The 17,987-nt window shown below is 42.9% G+C and overlaps 1 protein-coding gene across 1 annotated transcript in view; it reads right to left on the bottom strand.

Moving 5' to 3' along the window:
• Positions 1 to 17,987, bottom strand: part of FLT1 (fms related receptor tyrosine kinase 1) — a 203,878-nt gene that overhangs the window by 151,530 nt on the left and 34,361 nt on the right. The window lies entirely within an intron of this gene.

Genomic DNA, 17,987 nt, shown 5'->3' with positions numbered 1-17,987 from the left:
TCCAGGAATGCAAGAATTGGTGTATCATCCAAAATTAATCAATGTCACTAAAATACCATACCAATAGAATAACAATCAAACACCACATGGTCATTTTATTAGATACAGAAGAAGCATTTGACAACATTCAAATCCCTTTTTCATGATAAAAACACTCAACAGAGTAGGAATAAAAGGAAACTTCCTCAACCTGATAAAGGGCATGTACAAAAAAAAAATTAACAGCTAGCATCATACTTAACGGTGAAATACTGGATACTTTCACCCTAAGATTAGGAACAAGATAAGCTTGTCTATTCTTGCCACTTCTATTCAACATCATACTAGAGCAGTGGTTCTCAACCTGTGGGTCGCGACCCCTTTGAAGGTCAAACGACCCTTCCACAGGGGTTGCCTAAGACCATCCTGCATATCAGATATTTACATTACAATTCATAACAGTAGCAACATTACAGTTATGAAGTAGCAACAAAAATAATTTTATGGGTGGGTCACAACATGAGGAACTGTATTTAAAGGGCCAGAAGGTTGAGAACCACTGAGATTCAATAGCTATTATAAACAACATTGCAATATTCTAGCCAATGCAATTAGGCAAGAAAAAGAAATAAAAAGCATCCAGATTTGAAAGGAATAAGTGAAATTTTCTCTATTCAGATGACACAGTCTAGAACTAATAAATGAGTTCAGCAAAAAATTGAAGGATCCAAGATCAATATACAAAATTGAATTCTATTTCAATATATTTGTAATGAACTACGTGTCTGAAAATAAAATTAAGAAAGCATTCCCACTTATAATAGCATAAACAAGAATAAAGTATTTAGGAATATATTTAACAAAAGAAGTGTAAAACTTATACTGTACTTTGAAAACTAAAAAAGTTGTGAAAAGAAACTAAAGATCTAAATAAATGAAAAGTCCAATGTTCATGGATTGGAAGACGTACTATTGTTAAGATGATCTATAAATTCTATGCAATTTGATCTATAAATTTCATGCCATTCTTAGAATTGCAGCTGACTTCTTTGTAGAAATTGGCAAGCTGATTTTAAAATTTAGAGCAAGGACCGAGAATAGCCAAAACAGTTTTGAAAAAGGGAAACAAAGTTGGAGGACTTATACTTCTCAATTTCAAAAAAGTTACCACTAAAACCATAAACAACAGTGATTAGGACAGTGTTGCACTAGCATAAAGACAGACGTATAGATCAGTGAAGTGGAACTAAGAGACCAGAAATAAGCCCATGAGTCTATGGTCAGTTGATTTTTTTAAAAAATTTTTCCCGCCTCCCCTGGCTTCCACCCCAGGAGAGGGGTGCTTTGCTGTGTTCTTTGGCAGAGCACATGTAGGATGGGATGTGGGGAGAGAGGGGAGAAGGACCCTGTCTCCAAATATATACATAGACTCTCCGTGAATTTAACTCCTCTTATTTTCCTCCCTAACCTCAATCTCAATGGAGTTCCAAGTGTGTCCTCTGAAGCTGAACTGGGGAAAGGGACGGGATGACATGTATCAGCCACCCCCACCAGTGTCCTTTTTCTCTTATCTCTGTAGTCACTCAAGAACAAATATTGACTGACCATTGTAATAGACTGAATGTAAAACTAATTCCAATTCTCTGCCCTTTCCTATGCCCTTTGTAATGAGACATTCAGCTCCTCCCATTAAGGAGTGGAATCTCCCCACCCCAGTGAATCTGGGAGGGCCTGTGTCTTCACTGGTTTGGTCTGGCTGAAGTGAGAGTATGTCTGTTCCAAGCCTGAGTTCCACTCACTCTCTTGGCCCCTCTCTTGATTTTCAACAGAGATGCCAAGACCATCCAATGGGAAAAGAATAGTCTTTCCAACAAATGGTGCTGGAGCAATGCTACAAAATAATGGAGTTGGATCTTCACATCACACATAAATATTAACTCCAAATGGATCAAAGACCTACATATGAGAGCTAAAACTGTAAAACTCTTAAAAGAAATTAAAAAGGTAATTCTTCAGATCTGAGATTTACCATTAGATTCTCAGATATGATCCAAGCAACAAAAGAAAAAAAATAGATCAATTGGACTTCATCAATATTTAAAGCTTTTGTGCTTCAAAAAATATTAACAAGAAAGTTAAAAGAGAAGCCACAGAATGGGAGAAAATATGTGCAAATTATATATCTGATAAAGGACCTATGTCTAAAATATAGGAAATATATTTATATATAGAGTACATTAAAATTTATATAATTTTTAGAATATATAAATATATCTATAATACATGATTATATAAAATCTATTGAAATGTAATATTAATAAATTTAAAGAATTTTTACAACTCAATAATAAAGACAAAAAACAAATTAAAAAATGGAAAAAGGATCTGAATAGACAGTTCTCCAAAGAAGGTATACATATATATGGTCAATAGCACCTGAAAAGATGCTCAACATCATGAGCCATCAGGGAAATGCAAATCAAAATCACAACGAGATATTGCTTCATACCCATCAGGATGACCATAATTAAAAAAGACATAATAACAAGTGTTGGCAAGAATGTGGAGGAATCAAAACCCTCATACACTGCTGGTTTGTGTAAAATGGTGCAGTTACTCTGGAAAAGAGTCTGGCAGTTCTTCAAATGATTAAACATATGACCCAGCTATTCCTTACCTAGGTATCTACGTAAGAGGATGAAAACTTATGTCTACATAAAAACTTCTAAGTGGATGTTTATTGGAGGACTATCCATAATAGCCAAAAAGCGAAAACTACTCAAATGTCCATGTACTGATAAATAGGTAGCTGAAATGTAGATCTACAGTGGAATATTATTCAGCCATATCAAGATACAAAGTACTGATAATGGCACCTTGAAACATTATGCTGAATGAAAAGAGATAGCACATATTTATGCATTTTATTTAATAAAAGTCACGTATTTTATTATTTTATTTACATAAAAAATCCAGACTAGGCAAATCTATTCTGGTGGATTGGTGGTGGCTTAGGGCTGAAATTTATTGGGGGCGGGGGTAGCTGAAGAGAATGGGGACTCTTTGAGATACTGTAATGTTCTAAGACTGGTGAGGATTGCATATATCTGTCAACATGCTAAAAACAATGAAATTGGACACTTTCTATAAATTGTATGGTCTATGAATTATACCTAAAAATCTTATTTTGAAGAAAACAGAACTTTAGACTCTTTCTTAGATGTGATGACCCACTATTTTCTGAGCTGGAATAGTACCTGGAGACCATCCAGTGTGGACTCCTCACTTCATGGGCCCTTGCAACCTTTTTCTCCCACTCCCCTCTGCATCTGGGTGAGCAACTCACAAAAAGTGGGATTTTCCCCTGTGACAAAGCCGTCTTGGTTACTAATATGTCCTTCAGTTCTCCTTGGCAGCCCAGGTCAGTGGGGAACATAGTGAAGCATCTCTGGTGATGAGAAGTTACCTGGCTGATGTGTCTGAGTATTATGGTCCACATGGAGTATAAAATTAAGTATTTCCTAGTGAGTTATCCTGATTACCCAAATGAAGACCACAAAACTTCACTTGTAATTTACCGCTGTTACCACTAGTGGTGAATCAGTATGCAGATTCAAAAGTGAATAATCCCAGGACAGCTGGCCTAGGAACATCAGCAGCCAGATTCTGCAATCCAGACAGCTAATTTACACAATATTTCTATTAAAGCAAGGTAAACAGAAAAAGGTCATTACATTTCAAACTCAAGATGCTATCCCAAACTAAAAAACATTTTAAAACGCATTATTTGGGTGGTATAAAATAAGAAATTTCTCTTTCTAAAAAAGCTGTTTCCCAACTACTTACCTAACTTTAAAAAAGAAACATGTAGTTTTGCTTTGCCTCACTTTGAAGGCCCACTGCCTACTTATAACTGTGGACTGGATAGCAAGGAAAGAGAAAAAGACAAGAGTTAGAAAGGAGAGAAGAAAACAGAGATGATGGGCCACCCTCTCTCTATCCTCTTGCATCTTCTATGAGCTTGTTCCTTGAAATGTGTGAGGCTGTAGCAGGTGACTAGGGTGATCAATCATCTCAACCCAGTGTCTAGCATAGGCTGGACACACGGCACATAGACAATTGATGTTTCTGGAGAAGACATTGGATGAGGCAAAATAAAGAAAAAAGTTAAATTAGGACATATCATGTGCCCAGCACAGCGCATAAGGCACAGTCCAGGAATTCAAGGTCCTGATGTTCTAGCAGCATGGTCAACACACGTACCCCCACTTACAGACCTTTCATGTTAGAAAAAAAGCAGGCACTAAATTCTGCCTTGAGGGGGAACATCAACAGCATTTTAAAAAATGTGTAGATAGGATTTAAAGAAGTTAGTTGAAGATCTACATGAGAGTAGGGTACTGGGTAGATGGTAAACTTGACTAGCTTATAAGATCAGGGAAGGCAACAAAGGTTTCAGGCTTTCCATGCTTCCTAGAACTTTGCTCCCTGAGTGTTCACATAAAACTGCTTAGTTGATTTCTATGTTGACTAAGTGAATGACCTCAGTCATATCTTCATCTTGATCAAGTAAAGCATCTCAAAAGGAAAGAAAGACAGGAAAGAAGGTAAAAAGAAAGAGGGAGGGGGGAAGAAAGGGAAAAAAAGAAGGGAAGATGGAGAGATGGATGGATGGAAAGAAGTAAGAAGGACAGAAGGAAGGAAAGGAGGACAGAAGGAAGAAAGGAGGGAAGGAGGAAGGAAATGAAAGAGAAAGGAAGAAGCAAGGAGCTCTGATGGACTACTATAACTTTTCCTTCTACTGCCAAGATTTTTGGCCGTGTTCCAAGTCCTATTATTCCCAGCTCTACTTTTGAATCATAAATTTGTAAAACTGTCAATGGACTTTTAAAATGTCCTAACATTGCCTCTTACATTACAGAAGAGGAAACTGAGGTCCAGAGAGAAACCTTCCCACAAGCACAGGAATTATACTAATGGCTGAGCCAAAACTGAATTCCAGTTTTTTGACCATTCTTTCTCCACCACACCAAAATCTGATGCTAATCCCCCCAAATGACTTGGGAGTGACAACTACACCTTCAAATATTCACAGCAGTGATAGAACTGGTGGCACAAAGACAGGGTTAACCTGGGATCTTCTGAAAGAACTTAGAAATATGAAACAACAAACTGATAAGTAATCCTCACACTTCCGCTTAGCTCTCCCTGACAGAAGGTGCTGGGGACTCTTAAGGGGCCTCTGAAAACCCTCAGAACCAAGAGCGCTCAAACCAGACAAAGTCCTATTTTATGGAGACTCGAGATAAAATGCCTTCCAAGGACACAGTAATCCTCAAGGGCAGGGCTTGGTTAGTCCCCTCTCCAGCCGGGACACGGGTTCTCTGACAGAGCGGCCTCCGTACTGCCCATCAGGAGAACATTGTCTCCAGAGTGTGTGCAGTAGGGAGTCAGGAGCCAGGATTTTGTTGAGATCTGGCACTGATGCCCAGTGCCACCATGGGACTCAAGCTCAACTTCCCATCTAGAAAACGTGACAGGCCCTTTCCTACTCCTGAACTTGTGATTTGTGTGTTTTCACTGAAATGGGCACATGGGCACAGCACAGTGACATTCCTCTGGAGGCCGGGCAAGGCAGGCAGACGAGCGCAGCAGCAGGATGAGAGGCAGTAGGAGTGGTAGCAGGTGAGAATGTGGGGGCTGTGACAAAGGGGCAGTCCCTGCATGCTGCAGCCAGTTGTTGCCAAGTGGGAATTTGGGCCAAATGTGACTAGAGTTGCCAATCTTTAAGACAGATTTTTATGTAAACTCCTCTAATTATAAATAGTGACAGCCAAAAGCACTGTGCCTGCCATTCAAAATCTGGCCTGAACGCTTTCAGTTTGTAACCCTGCACAGAGCCCACTGCCCTCTCCCACCCCACCCCCCGCCGCCACACACACACACACACACACACACACACACACACACACTTCAGTTTATGCTACACATAAAGCTTGGAAGAAGTTGGCTGGCAAGCCCAGGCAAGGCCATGTTGGAAATAGCACGGGTTTGGAAGTTAATCTGGGTCCAAAACTTGACTTAATAATTTACAAAGTATGCCTTCTTAAACTTGGTATGGAATTTTTCCGACTTTCCTGTAAAAGAGACTGCTATTAGAATGTATCCCATTGGGTTATTGAAATGAAATGAGATGATATATGTAATGAACCTGAGCCAGTGATAGTGACACACACCTGGCCCACATCGAATCTCAACAGTGGGAAGGCCTGGGGCACCCTCGTGCCCAGTCCCACCAGGTGAGCCCCTGTCCTGTGCTGGAATGCCTAGACACAGGAAGAATGCACCATCTCCCAAGACAGTCATTCCACTTTTGGATAGCTTTACATGTTAGATAGCACTTCCTTACATCAAGCTGGAATCTGCCCGTCTTGAATTCTTTCATTCTTAGATAATAGTTCTGCCATCTTGGATTATAAAGGCTTAACCTCTTGTTCACCTAAGAAAACTTTGAAGGAGATCATCACAGTCATATTTCCTATTTTCCCACTCATTTTTTTTTTTACTTTTTAGATTAAACATTTCAGTTCTTTCATTGTTTCTAACCAATGAAAATAAGAAATCATCAAATTATTTTATGGTCACAACCCCATGAGGCAGGTACCCATTTTACAGATGATGAAATGAAGGTGAGAGGGGTTAATTTGCCTGGAATTCCTGTTTCCATTGTCCTTCTTGAAGTGTGAACTGAACAGTGAGACTGGCACCCCTTCTATTCTGAAAACTTTATATATGGTGTCTCCCCAAATATGTATACACACTTTGACAACTGATAGCCCAATTTTGAAAATTAAATGTATTTTAATAAACACTGCCTTTATAATTATTCAAAGTGTGTGTATGCATTTCTTTGGTATACTCTATATTGATTAATGCAGCCAAGACTGGGTTTTCTTGATGAATGTGTAGTCAATTAAAAGCCTGAAATCATTCTCACAAGGGTTGTCTCAGCCACAGCCTCCCTGTTACAATAGTAAACACTTACCCAATGCATACTGTAGGCCAAACACAGAAACTAAGGGTTTTACATACAAGGACTCCTGACTATGGGAGGTGGTCAAGGCAGGAACCACCTTTCCTACCGTGTACTAGTTCTGTGACTACATGTACTATTTATATGACTAGCTCTATGGGCGCGTTACTTAGCTGTTCTGTGAAAAGGAGATGAAAATGATAGTGTTACTTCACAGAGTGGTTGTGAGAATGAAGCTGTTAACATACGCCCAGTGTTTAGAACAGCGTCCAGCACAGAGCAAGACCCGCTCGTTAACCACTATTCTTATGAAATAATTTGTAGCAATGCCTAACATGTATGGGAACAGGGATTTGAACCCAATTTGAACCCCAGATCACGTTGTTTTGACGACAGCTTATTAACTGGTATTTGATGAAGGAAGGAAGGGAGGTGTGTTTCTGCTTTAGTAGTCACCGACTTTAAATAGCACAGTGAGTATGCCAAGAAGACTGCCAAGGTAACCCGGCAAAAATGCATCAGATGACCAAACAACAAAAAATTTTAAATACTAAAGGAAGACTTAAGAGTATCCAAAGTGACCATAAAGACCAAAACAGATCACCTCCTTATCTCCAGGCAGGGCAGGTGCTTCATTATTATTGTTAAAGAAAGTTATAAAATGTCAGAAACTTAGAGCCTTTTCAGTTGAAGGCGATTTCTCCTGAAAAATTCCCTTGCTCATTTTTCTTAAAAGATTACTTGAAGCAGATTTAACAAAACACCTTTAAACCATAAAGTTTTGATGTACTATTTTTCATATTTCTTGCTTGTAAGGGGGAAATGAGAGGATACGGTCCATTTTATTGCCATCTTGAGATTTTGTAATTCTACCACAATTATTAACTTTTCAAAGTCTTAGGCTATGTCCAAATGGCTCATTCAAGACTACATTCATTCTGATTCTTTTTGAGTATGTATGTAGTTGTACCCAATGCCTGGTTATCTACAACTAGAGGCCTGGTGCATGAAATTCGTGCAAGGGCCTTGGCCCTGCCCCCCTCCCCAACCGCCCCCCCCCCCCCCACAGCCGCTGCTGTGGCCAGAGGCCTCTGCCACCTCTGCTGTGGCCGGCCCCTGCCTGCTGCGGCTTTGTCTAGAAGGAAGGACATCTGGAAGGATGTCTGGTCTAATTAGCATATTACGCTTTTATTATATAGACTAGAGGCCCAGTGCATAACATTTTTGCAAGGGGAAGGGGTCCCTCAGCCTGGCCTGCACCCTCTCGCAATCTGGGATATCCCTCTCACAATCCACGACTGCTGGCTCCTAACCACTCACCTGCCTGCCTGCCCAATCACCCCTAACCACTCGCCTGCCTGCCTGATTGCCCCAACCCCTCTGCCTGCCTGCCTGATCGCCCCTAACCACTCACCTGCCTGCCTGATTGCCCCTAACCACTTGCTTGCCTGCCTGACCACCCCTGTCTCTGCCTGCTTACCTCATAGCCCCTAACCACTTGCCTGCCTGCCTGCCTGATTGCCCCTAACTGCTCACCTGCCTGCCTGATCACCCCTAACTGCCTCTGCCTGCCTGCCTCATCGCTCCTAACCACTTGCCTGCCTGCCTCATCACCTCTCTGACTGCCTGCCTCATTGCCCCTAACCACTCGCCTACCTGCCTGATGGCCCGTAACTGCTCGCCTGCCTGCCTGATCGCTGCTAATCGCCTCTGCCTTGGCCCATGCTGTGGCGGCTTTGTCTGGAAGGACATCTGGAATGACGTCCAGAAGGTCGTTCAGCTGTCCGGTCTAATTAGCATATTATACTTTTATTATTATAGATTGTGTTTTTGCTAGCAAAACTTATCAATGTGGCTCCAGAGGGCTGGCATGCCAACATTTTCTGATATTGAGCCTAGGAGGTGTCGGGAAATGGTCTCTCTTGAAGGAATGGCTAAGGCATTTGGCAGGTTCCTTCAAGTGCTAAGGATGAAATTCCCTGGGAACATACTAGGTGAACACAAGATCGGGACAGGGACTTAGGAAAGAAGATGCAGCACTCCCGACTGCCAACCATGCCACCAACGTGAGTGACTTCTGTCCTACTTTGTATAGTCAAAGTCCCTTGGTGTCTAATGACAGAAATGTTTCTAGAAGGGAAATGTGAAATGACAGGGCTTAACGAGATCAAGAATGTCTTCCATCAAGCTTTCATGTATTTGGAAAGGAGACTGGATAAGAGTTAAGTTACTCTTGTCTAAACTCTAGCCATGTGGTCCTAATCAGCTGTCCCCCAGTGATGGATAGAACGGATAATCTCCGTCATGCTTCGGCCTGGAGGGAACACAGAGCCAGGCTGCAGCGCAGTCTGCGGGTCCAATCAACAGTGTCCCCAGTGTATATTCTAAATCCCAGAAATATTTGTTTCCCCTTTTACACAACTTTTTCAAAATAAAAATAAAAAGATATCCAGCAAAACCTGACCTTGCACTAGATTTTTGATGAAGCTGTATGCAGAGACAGGCAGAAAACTCCTAGGAATTTTTTACAGAAGAGCATTTGAAGTAGAATTCGGCAAGTGCAAGTCAACCTCAGACTGCTGCCATTCTAGGAAACCCACCTGGGTTTCAGACGTGTCTCAGTCCAGGGGCTGAGAATCCAAACTTCCAAACCCTGTGCACCTAACGTGTCCATCTGCCTGCTGAGCAAACACATCGGGCAATGACGTGAGAAGAAGCCTGTCCGCGCTTGCAGTTTCCAGGCAATGACGCAAGGTGCCTGGAAGTTTTCTCCTCAACAACCACGACGCAGGTGGCTGCTAGGGCAGGAATCTTACACAGTCCCTGAGATCAAAACTTTGGAAACCAATTCTTACTGAAAGATTCATGTCAGAATAAACGCAAGGTTCAGAAAATAAATGGAAGGAGCCAGGCGTTAGGGACACAGTGACATGAGTAAGGGAGGTGTGAGAGCCCTGTGGGCCGGCAGGGGGAGGGTACGTGAGCAGGTGCTGAAAACTGACCTTTAAATCTGGAGAGGAGGGGGTGGAAGGTGGAGGAGGGTAAAGGGGGATAAATGGTGGCGGAAGGAGACTTGACTTGGGGTGGTGACCACAGAACACAATATATGGATGGTGTGTCATAGAATTGTACACCTGAAACCTATATAATTATATTAACCAATGTCACCCCAATTCATTGAATTAAAAATAGGAGTAAGTTTAAAAATAAACAAAATAAATCTGGAGAAGACTCTAGACATTAACCAAGCAATAGTATATAGTGTCATAAATTTGCTAAGAATTCCAGGCCTTTATAAAGAATTCAGCCAACAACTGTGGCTAAAAGGCTGTTTTTTGTAAAAGTTGGTTTCTTAATTTTTTTTCTTCCTAAAACATGTAAACTGGTTTAGCCTATTTTCCTCAGAGAATTTTGAGGAATAGACCGCATATTTTCTTTTTAAAGTTTCTCTCGCAAAGGTATGACCATGATTCCATTGAAGGATTTTTAGAGGCTTTGCAAGTGTGCTCAGCCCCCGCTGCTGTCTGCACTCTCCGTTCTGCCTGCCTAATAACTGCATGTGACAGGCAGAAGCAGCAAGACCTCCTTGCAGCTCAGGTTGGGGCTGACAGCCTTTGTGCATTCCCACCTCACAAAGACTATGATTGCCCGGGGACAGTGGCAGTCCGGAGGCGCCCTGCATAAAGCCGCTGGTTGCTACTCTTTTCACCTACGTCCCTGCTTGTTCTAATGTCAGTACTGATGGGACTTGCCACACCAGGGCGGCAAAACGAGCAATAAACACCAGCTGCTCAGCCAGCACCCAGCTGAGCAATGTCGACAGGCACCTCACGTGTGCCCCACCTTGTCAGACCTGCGTATGGAAGGCAGTGCTGGAGAACATCAGGCGCATGGAACCCTGAAGGCAAGGCATATTCAGGACTATTGGAAGAGTCCTCCCACTCCCTGGAAAAAACACTTCCGAATAATAGTTAGTCCTTTAAAAAGTTAAACCTGTGCATTTAGAAATCTAGTATAAGTCGTGGTCCTAGAAATTGACCAGGGGACTCCAAAATGACAAAATGCCATATCTTCGCTCTTTGTGCCTCCCACACAACTAACAACAAGGCCTTGCAAGTAGAGGTGTGCCATCCACACCCACACACAGGCTCCATCTGCTGATGCGCCTCCTGGGTCAGGGAGCTGTGGGAAACCCGTTCAGGAGAGCGGCGAGGAGCGTGCACAGAGCCACACAGCCGCGTGCAGCCCCTGCGCCTGGAGGACAGGGTGGTTGCCACACCACGCTCTCTCCAGGCCCCGGCCCCGCAGTGCTGTGCGAAAACCACCATGCTGCTTCCCTTTGGTGCTCTTTTCCCAAATAGAAAGTATAGAGATGACCCCCCTCCCCCTCCGCCCAACTAAGCCTTTTAAAACTTTAATGTTTACTTGTTTAAATTTTTTTTCCACTTTCAAGATCCGCTTTATATCAAGCTATAAAAACCCGGGTCCTGTGCTGAGTACACATATACAAAAGCAGTACTACTAACTCCTATAAATGTACAAAGGCTTTTGTGTTCCATTTACACTGGCCAGTTTCTGGCCAAGTACCTGGAAAGAGGGGGACAGACCCAAGAGAGCTGGCCGACCCTGGAAGCACCCTCAGAGGCACAGGCGAGGCTGAGTCACACCTGAGTCTGAACTGCCCACTCTCTTGCTAAGAGGGCCTACGGGGTGGGCAGAGGCCAGGAGGGTAACTGAGCCCCTGTCTTCCTGGGGTAGGACTAGGTGCCCCACGGGCAGGGGATGAATGGAGGCTGTGGTGGGCAAAATCATGGTCCCCCAAAGATGCCCACATCCTAATCTCTGGAACCTGTGATTATGCTGGGTTCCATGCGAAGGGGAACTAAGGTTGCAGGTGAAATTAAGGTTACTAATCAGCTTTCCTTACAAATAGGGAGAGGGTCCTAGGTGGGCCAAAGGCAATCATAGGGGTCCTTAAACAGTGGAAGAGGGCCCTGGCCACTGTGGATCAGTTGGTTGAGTGTTGTCCCATGCACCAAGAGGTGGCCAGCTTGGTTCCCTGTCAAGGCACGTGCCCAGGTTGCGGGCTCGATCCTCAGTAGGGGGCGTGCAGGAGGCAGCTGAACAATGTTTCTATCTCATGAATGTTTCTTTCTCTCCCTTTTTCCTCCCTCTCTTTCTCTAAAATTAATACACACACACACACACACACACACTCACACAGTGAAAGAAGGAAGCAAGAGAGAAGTGCTATGATGTGAAAAGGCTTTGAAAATGGACTGGGTCATGAGCCAAGGTTTATGGGAGGGTGGCCTCTAAGATCTGGAAGATGCCAGGGAATTCTCCCCTGGAGCCTCCAGAAGGAGCCCAGCCTCAGAACTCTGACCTCAAGAACTGAAAAGTAAGTATTGTTTTAAGCTACTATGTTTGTGGAGATTTGCTACAGCAGCAGTAAGAAACGAATACAGGAGCAAAGGCATCAGAGGTCAAGCTTGCCCTACCAGACCTCAGCCCCACTTTCAGGTGGAAGACCCATGAAGACATGCCCTGGGCCTGGGCCTGGGCCTGCATGGGAGGCAGGCTGAACCCTAGAAGACTCAGGAGGCCCCCTTATGGTCCCATCTGCAGGGGATGCCTGTGGACAATCAGAGAAGGGTCAGGGTTTGAGCTGCAGAGGTTGTGGGGCAATTTGGAGGGGGGCTTTGATGCTGGCTCTGCCCCCAGCTTGCCATGTGACTTCCCAACCCCCTTCCAGGCCCCAGCCCCTTTCCAGGCTGCATATTTTCCTTCTTTCTTTTCTGGCTGCCTTCAATTCCACAGACTTGCTGAGCCAAGCTCATCACAGCCCTGGGCGAAGGAGTCAAGGTAGGTAAGGCTCAGACTCCGGCCCTGGGCGCTCACACAGGCTATGAGAGGACAGTTCTGAGGTAGACTGGAAAGGGCCCCATGGACAGGAGGTGTTGAAAACATTTTTCTTAAAAAAACTTTTAAATTAATTTTTTGAGAGAGAGAGAGAGAGAGAGAAACATTGCTGTGAGAGTGAAACATTGATTGGCTGCCTCCTGCACACCTCCCACTGGGGATCGATCCTGCAACCTGGGCATGTGACCTGACCAGGGATTGAACCAGCAACCCTTAGGTGTATAGGTCGATGCCCAACCAACTGAGCTACTCTGGCCAGGGCAAAAACTTTTAAACTTATTCTACCAAGTTCCACAATAAGAAAGACATTTTACATCACACACACACACACACACACACACACACACACACACACTCATATGTATTTTACATATATGTGGGTATAATGTATATATGAAAGTACGTGTATAAAATGAATACAAGAGCTTTATGAAAAAAGAATTTTCACTAAACAATACTTACCCATACCTTTTGCAATATATTTGGACATTTTTCTTTCTATTCTGATTTTTTAAAAAAAGAATGCTGATTACACCCACTAATTGGACTCCACAGCCCATTTAATGGGTTGGGGTGCACATTTTTAAAAGCCCTGCTCAGCTTAGTAAAGATTGTGGTGTCTCTTACCTATGTTTGTGAGCTACAATGCAGCAGTGAAACCCTGTGCATGTGGATGGTGCCAACACAAGCTCAGTCCCCATCAGGGGACAACACAAAGCTCTTTGAGGTCAGGATTTGTTTCAGAAAAACACTCTGAAACCAGCTTAACTTATTCCTCAAAAGAAAAGGAAAAAATTGAATTTGAAATAAAAAACTTAATAACTATATAATGTATATTCTCAAAGATTAAAACAACAACTAATTCATTGTTTGAAGGCAATGACTGAAACTCCAGTGTGGTGGGAATAGCCCTAACCCAGGGACTGACCTGGGTCCTCTCCCAGCTTGTCACTTATTAGCTCTGTCCATTGTGTGCAGGTCACTGTGGCTGTTTTCTCATATATCAAATGGAAGAAATAACACCAACTTAGTTTTTCTCAGAGATAATCATGGAAAAGCTCTTTGGGAAAATCTGAAGTGCTGTACAAGTGAGTACATTGAATTCTCAGAATGTCTGTGCTGTTAGTATTTTTATTTACTTAAGGTCCCATGGCCAGGCAGGACATTTTCTAAGTATAGTTATGTGAACGCATAATGATTATTCTCTCCCAGAATATCTGAGTGGTTAGAACTTCTACTACTTTTCAATTACATACACAGTGTGTCTGATCGTTTTCCACCTGAAATTAAGCTGCTATTCAAATCTCATCAGTTTTATATAAGTGAGAGCACCAGTGGAAGAAAATCTGTTATGATAATGCCCCAACCCATTTGCTTAAATAGACGCAGAGAGAAAAGCAATCAAGTGAAGAGCAGCAAAAGAGATGAGTTTCATTAACAGGGAAGAGCTAGAATGCAACCACTCCACCATAGCACTCCTCCCCAATATTCCTCCTTTCAATTATAATTTTCCAGAGAAGACATTACACTTAAATAGCCCTGAAAGTCTTGGGCTTGGAGAGGTACAGGCTGACTTCATGTGTGGGGAACTCCACATGTCAAATTCGAGGTCTTCCTAACTAAGTTGGAGACACTGACAAAGTATTACAAACTTTGGAGATGCCATTAAAAACTTTCTGGTCAGTTTCCTTACTTTACAGTCACAACTCATATGGTACAGTAATAATTTCAATGAAATCTTCTAACCTTTAGAAAAGGCTTGGCTGGAGCCAATTTCTCCTCCCACCACTGAGACTGAGGAAGAAAACCAGCCACCTCACTGTGCTGCCAACACTTGCCCTCACTGCCCACGTAGCTGGGTGTGAAGGGGCCTCAGGTCTTTCACACTAAAATGAAGAGAACACTTCATGGATCATTGTGAGATTTAACTAGCATGATGTAAATAAAACCATTTGTTTAAATGAGAAGAAACTATAAATGTTTATTTATGTTTATTAATAAAAGAATTTATTAAAGGAAATTTTAATTTATCAGACAATTCAGTAATAAAGTAGTTAAATGTAATTACTTGGTTGACTAAATTGAGTTCATGAATTGTCAGAGGTTTTGCGGGTTTATACGAGCAGTGATGATAAAGTGGTGATCCTGACTTTCCTGTACACTCCATACTAGAGGAACGATCACATAAGTGCTCACGTGGGAGCTGTGCCTGTTACACAGCAGGCAACCACTAGCGTCTAATAGTGTGTTCATCATCCCTACACTGTAGATAAAGCTATGCAGCCCTGATTCTTTTTCTTAGAACCCTATCAGACTACAAATCTATACCTTTTCAAAAGATGTGTCTATGGTGCTCCTCTATGGCTACTATTATTAATTTAAGATCTTTTAGTATTAGTGCTATTGAAAAGAATCGGTCTTATAATTTTTCCAATGAACTTATATAATTGAGCACTTTATAGGTCCTATCCAGTGGTCGGCAAACTGCGGCTCGTGAGCCACATGCGGCTCTTGGGCCCCTTGAGTGTGGCTCTTCCACAAAATACCGACTTTTGCGCATGGGCCACGAAGTTTCAATCACACTGTACGTGCGCACCTGCACGTGGTATTTTGTGGAAGAGCCACACTCAAGGGGCCAAAGAGCCGCATGTGGCTCCCGAGCCACAGTTTGCCGACCACTGTCCTATACTAATGTCCTATGAAATACAACTAGTGCATTTCACAATCCTTCTCCAAAAACACAGCCTTTGAAATAGACCCATTTCCTGGTGTCTAACCAGACTGTGCAGGAGTTTTGAGATACTGGGACTTGTAACTTTATGCTAATGTTTCTGGACTATGCAGAACAGTGGGGATGATAAATACGAGACACAATGGCCATTACTCTCCCTCCCAAACTAATAACAGACATCTATCATTAGTCATGGCACTCTTTGTACTTAGCCTGGAATTTATCCTCAATGTCAATTTCAACAGAGTATTTATTCTACACAGTCTGTTAATCCCTTCCTATATTCACTGAACAAATATTACTGAATTCTTACTATATTCAGGCACTGTACCAGGGAGGCACATTGCAGATTAAAGGCATTTACATAGGCATGGACCTTGCCCTCATGGGGCTGAGGTTACCAATTGATTTGACACCCAAAGTAATGATTTCCGGCCAGATCTGCTTTGCTGTATAGTTTAAATGGAAATAATTCTAAATAGCTAAGTTTCTGCCCTACTATCAAAGGGACTGAAGAAGATGGGTTCTGTACAACCTTACCTCCTGGCTCCATAAACCCATGAGGTCTGTTGAACAGTATAGGCATTAAAGATGAAAAGAGTTGAACATTATTTTTTGGAGAGATTGAAAGAGAGATGGTTGTCTTTTACTTATTTAAGTATTTGATTTGCAGGTCATATTATGATAAACCTATAGTAAGTCATTTATGAGGATTTTAGTATTAATGAATTTTACTCCACTCCCCTAGAAAGACAGGGATAAAGTGTTTTGTGTGTGTGTGTGTGTGTGTGTGTGTGTGTGTGTGTGTGTGTTTTCCTTTACAAGTGCCAGAAAACACATAACCTACTGTGTGGAACTAGAGAAAGAGACAGATGTCTGCATATATACCCTTTCCCACCGCTGTCAAACCTGTGTCTGCTTTCTCCCTGAGCTGCAAAAGTACATCTCTGAAAGTCTCTCCTTAATTCTGCACCTTCTCCGCCCTACCTGGCTTCCTGCCTGACATTGCCCTTCCCACCTGTAGCAGAGGCTCACTTCCCTTGGCAAAGATCCTTGCCCACTTCCTCATATTTGTAAGTGGGGTGATTGCATTCCTAGGTCCCAGGTTTGATTCCTGGTCAAGAACACATAACTCGGTTGCAGGTTCATCACAATCGGGGCACATGCAGGAGGCAACCAGTTGATGTGTCTCGATGTGTCTCTCTCACATCGATGTTTCTCTCTCTCTCTAAATCCTTCTCTCTTCCCCCCTCCCTTCCATTCTTGCTCTAAAGAGCAATAGAAAAAAATAACCTTGGGTGAGGATTAAAAAAAAAAAAAAGATATTACTTTCAATATCACACAATTGTTCTACTGTCTCCTATGAATCTGCTAATTACATATCATGCTCCAGTAAAACATTGTCTAATTGCCTTATTTCAAAAATTCAAAAAGATTCCCACCAAAATGCAGTTCTATGTCCTGCCTCCAATGCAAGGACCCAGTTCTTTCACTCATCCCATAATGCATGATATGTATGTAGGCTACTGAAATGCATGGTCGGTTGTTTTGCTATGCTTTTTAATTTGCTTTTGTGCCTAAGGTGCCTACTAATTTTGCTTTATGTTCTCTAGGGCCTCATTTAAAAAAAATATTCCTGCCAAGGAAGAACAAATTAATAGGCCCTCTTCCTTATTCTTCAGGGATCTATTTCTACCATCAATTTTTATTTCTTTAAGGATTTTGCACTTCTTCCCTCTGAATATTACTTTTTTTATTCTCTAAGGAAAAATAGTACCATCCGGTATAATAAAAGGCTAATATGCAAATAGACCAAACGGAACAACTGGAACCGAACAACCAAACAACTGGTCGCTGTGATGTGCGCTGACCACGAGGGGGTGTGTGCGGAACATGGCGGGCTTTGGCGGCGGTCGAATGGTGGAGCAGGTGAGTGGGGACACCAGACCAAGGCAGGGGCGCCAGTCGTTGTCATCAAGGTGAGTCTCTGGTGGTTACTAAAAATTCTTTGCTCCCATGCCTTGTGGTCCTGCCTGGTGCTTGCACCTACAGCTGGCGCCGGAGCTACTGCTTGCACCCACTGTCGGTGCCCGACACTGGTCCCAATCACTCAGCGCCATCAGCAGGTGTGAGTGGCAGCTGCTGGCCCTGATCATCCCTGAGGGCTTCTCCACCTCCCCCTGCTCCTGAGGGGCGAGCGGGCAGTAGCTGCCGCTCACACCCGCTGTGGGTGCCAGCCCCAATTGCTCTGCGCTGTCAGCAGGTGCAAGCAGGGCCGGCATCGTCAGCGTGTGGAAGTGGCAGTGGTGGGAGTGGGTCTGC

This window comes from Myotis yumanensis, unplaced genomic scaffold, assembly GCF_028538775.1.
Source record: "Myotis yumanensis isolate MYYU_CA2020_CCGP unplaced genomic scaffold, mMyoYum1.0.hap1 SCAF_3, whole genome shotgun sequence".
Lineage (NCBI taxonomy): Eukaryota > Metazoa > Chordata > Mammalia > Chiroptera > Vespertilionidae > Myotis > Myotis yumanensis.
This window is presented reverse-complemented; position numbering and strand designations above follow the sequence as displayed.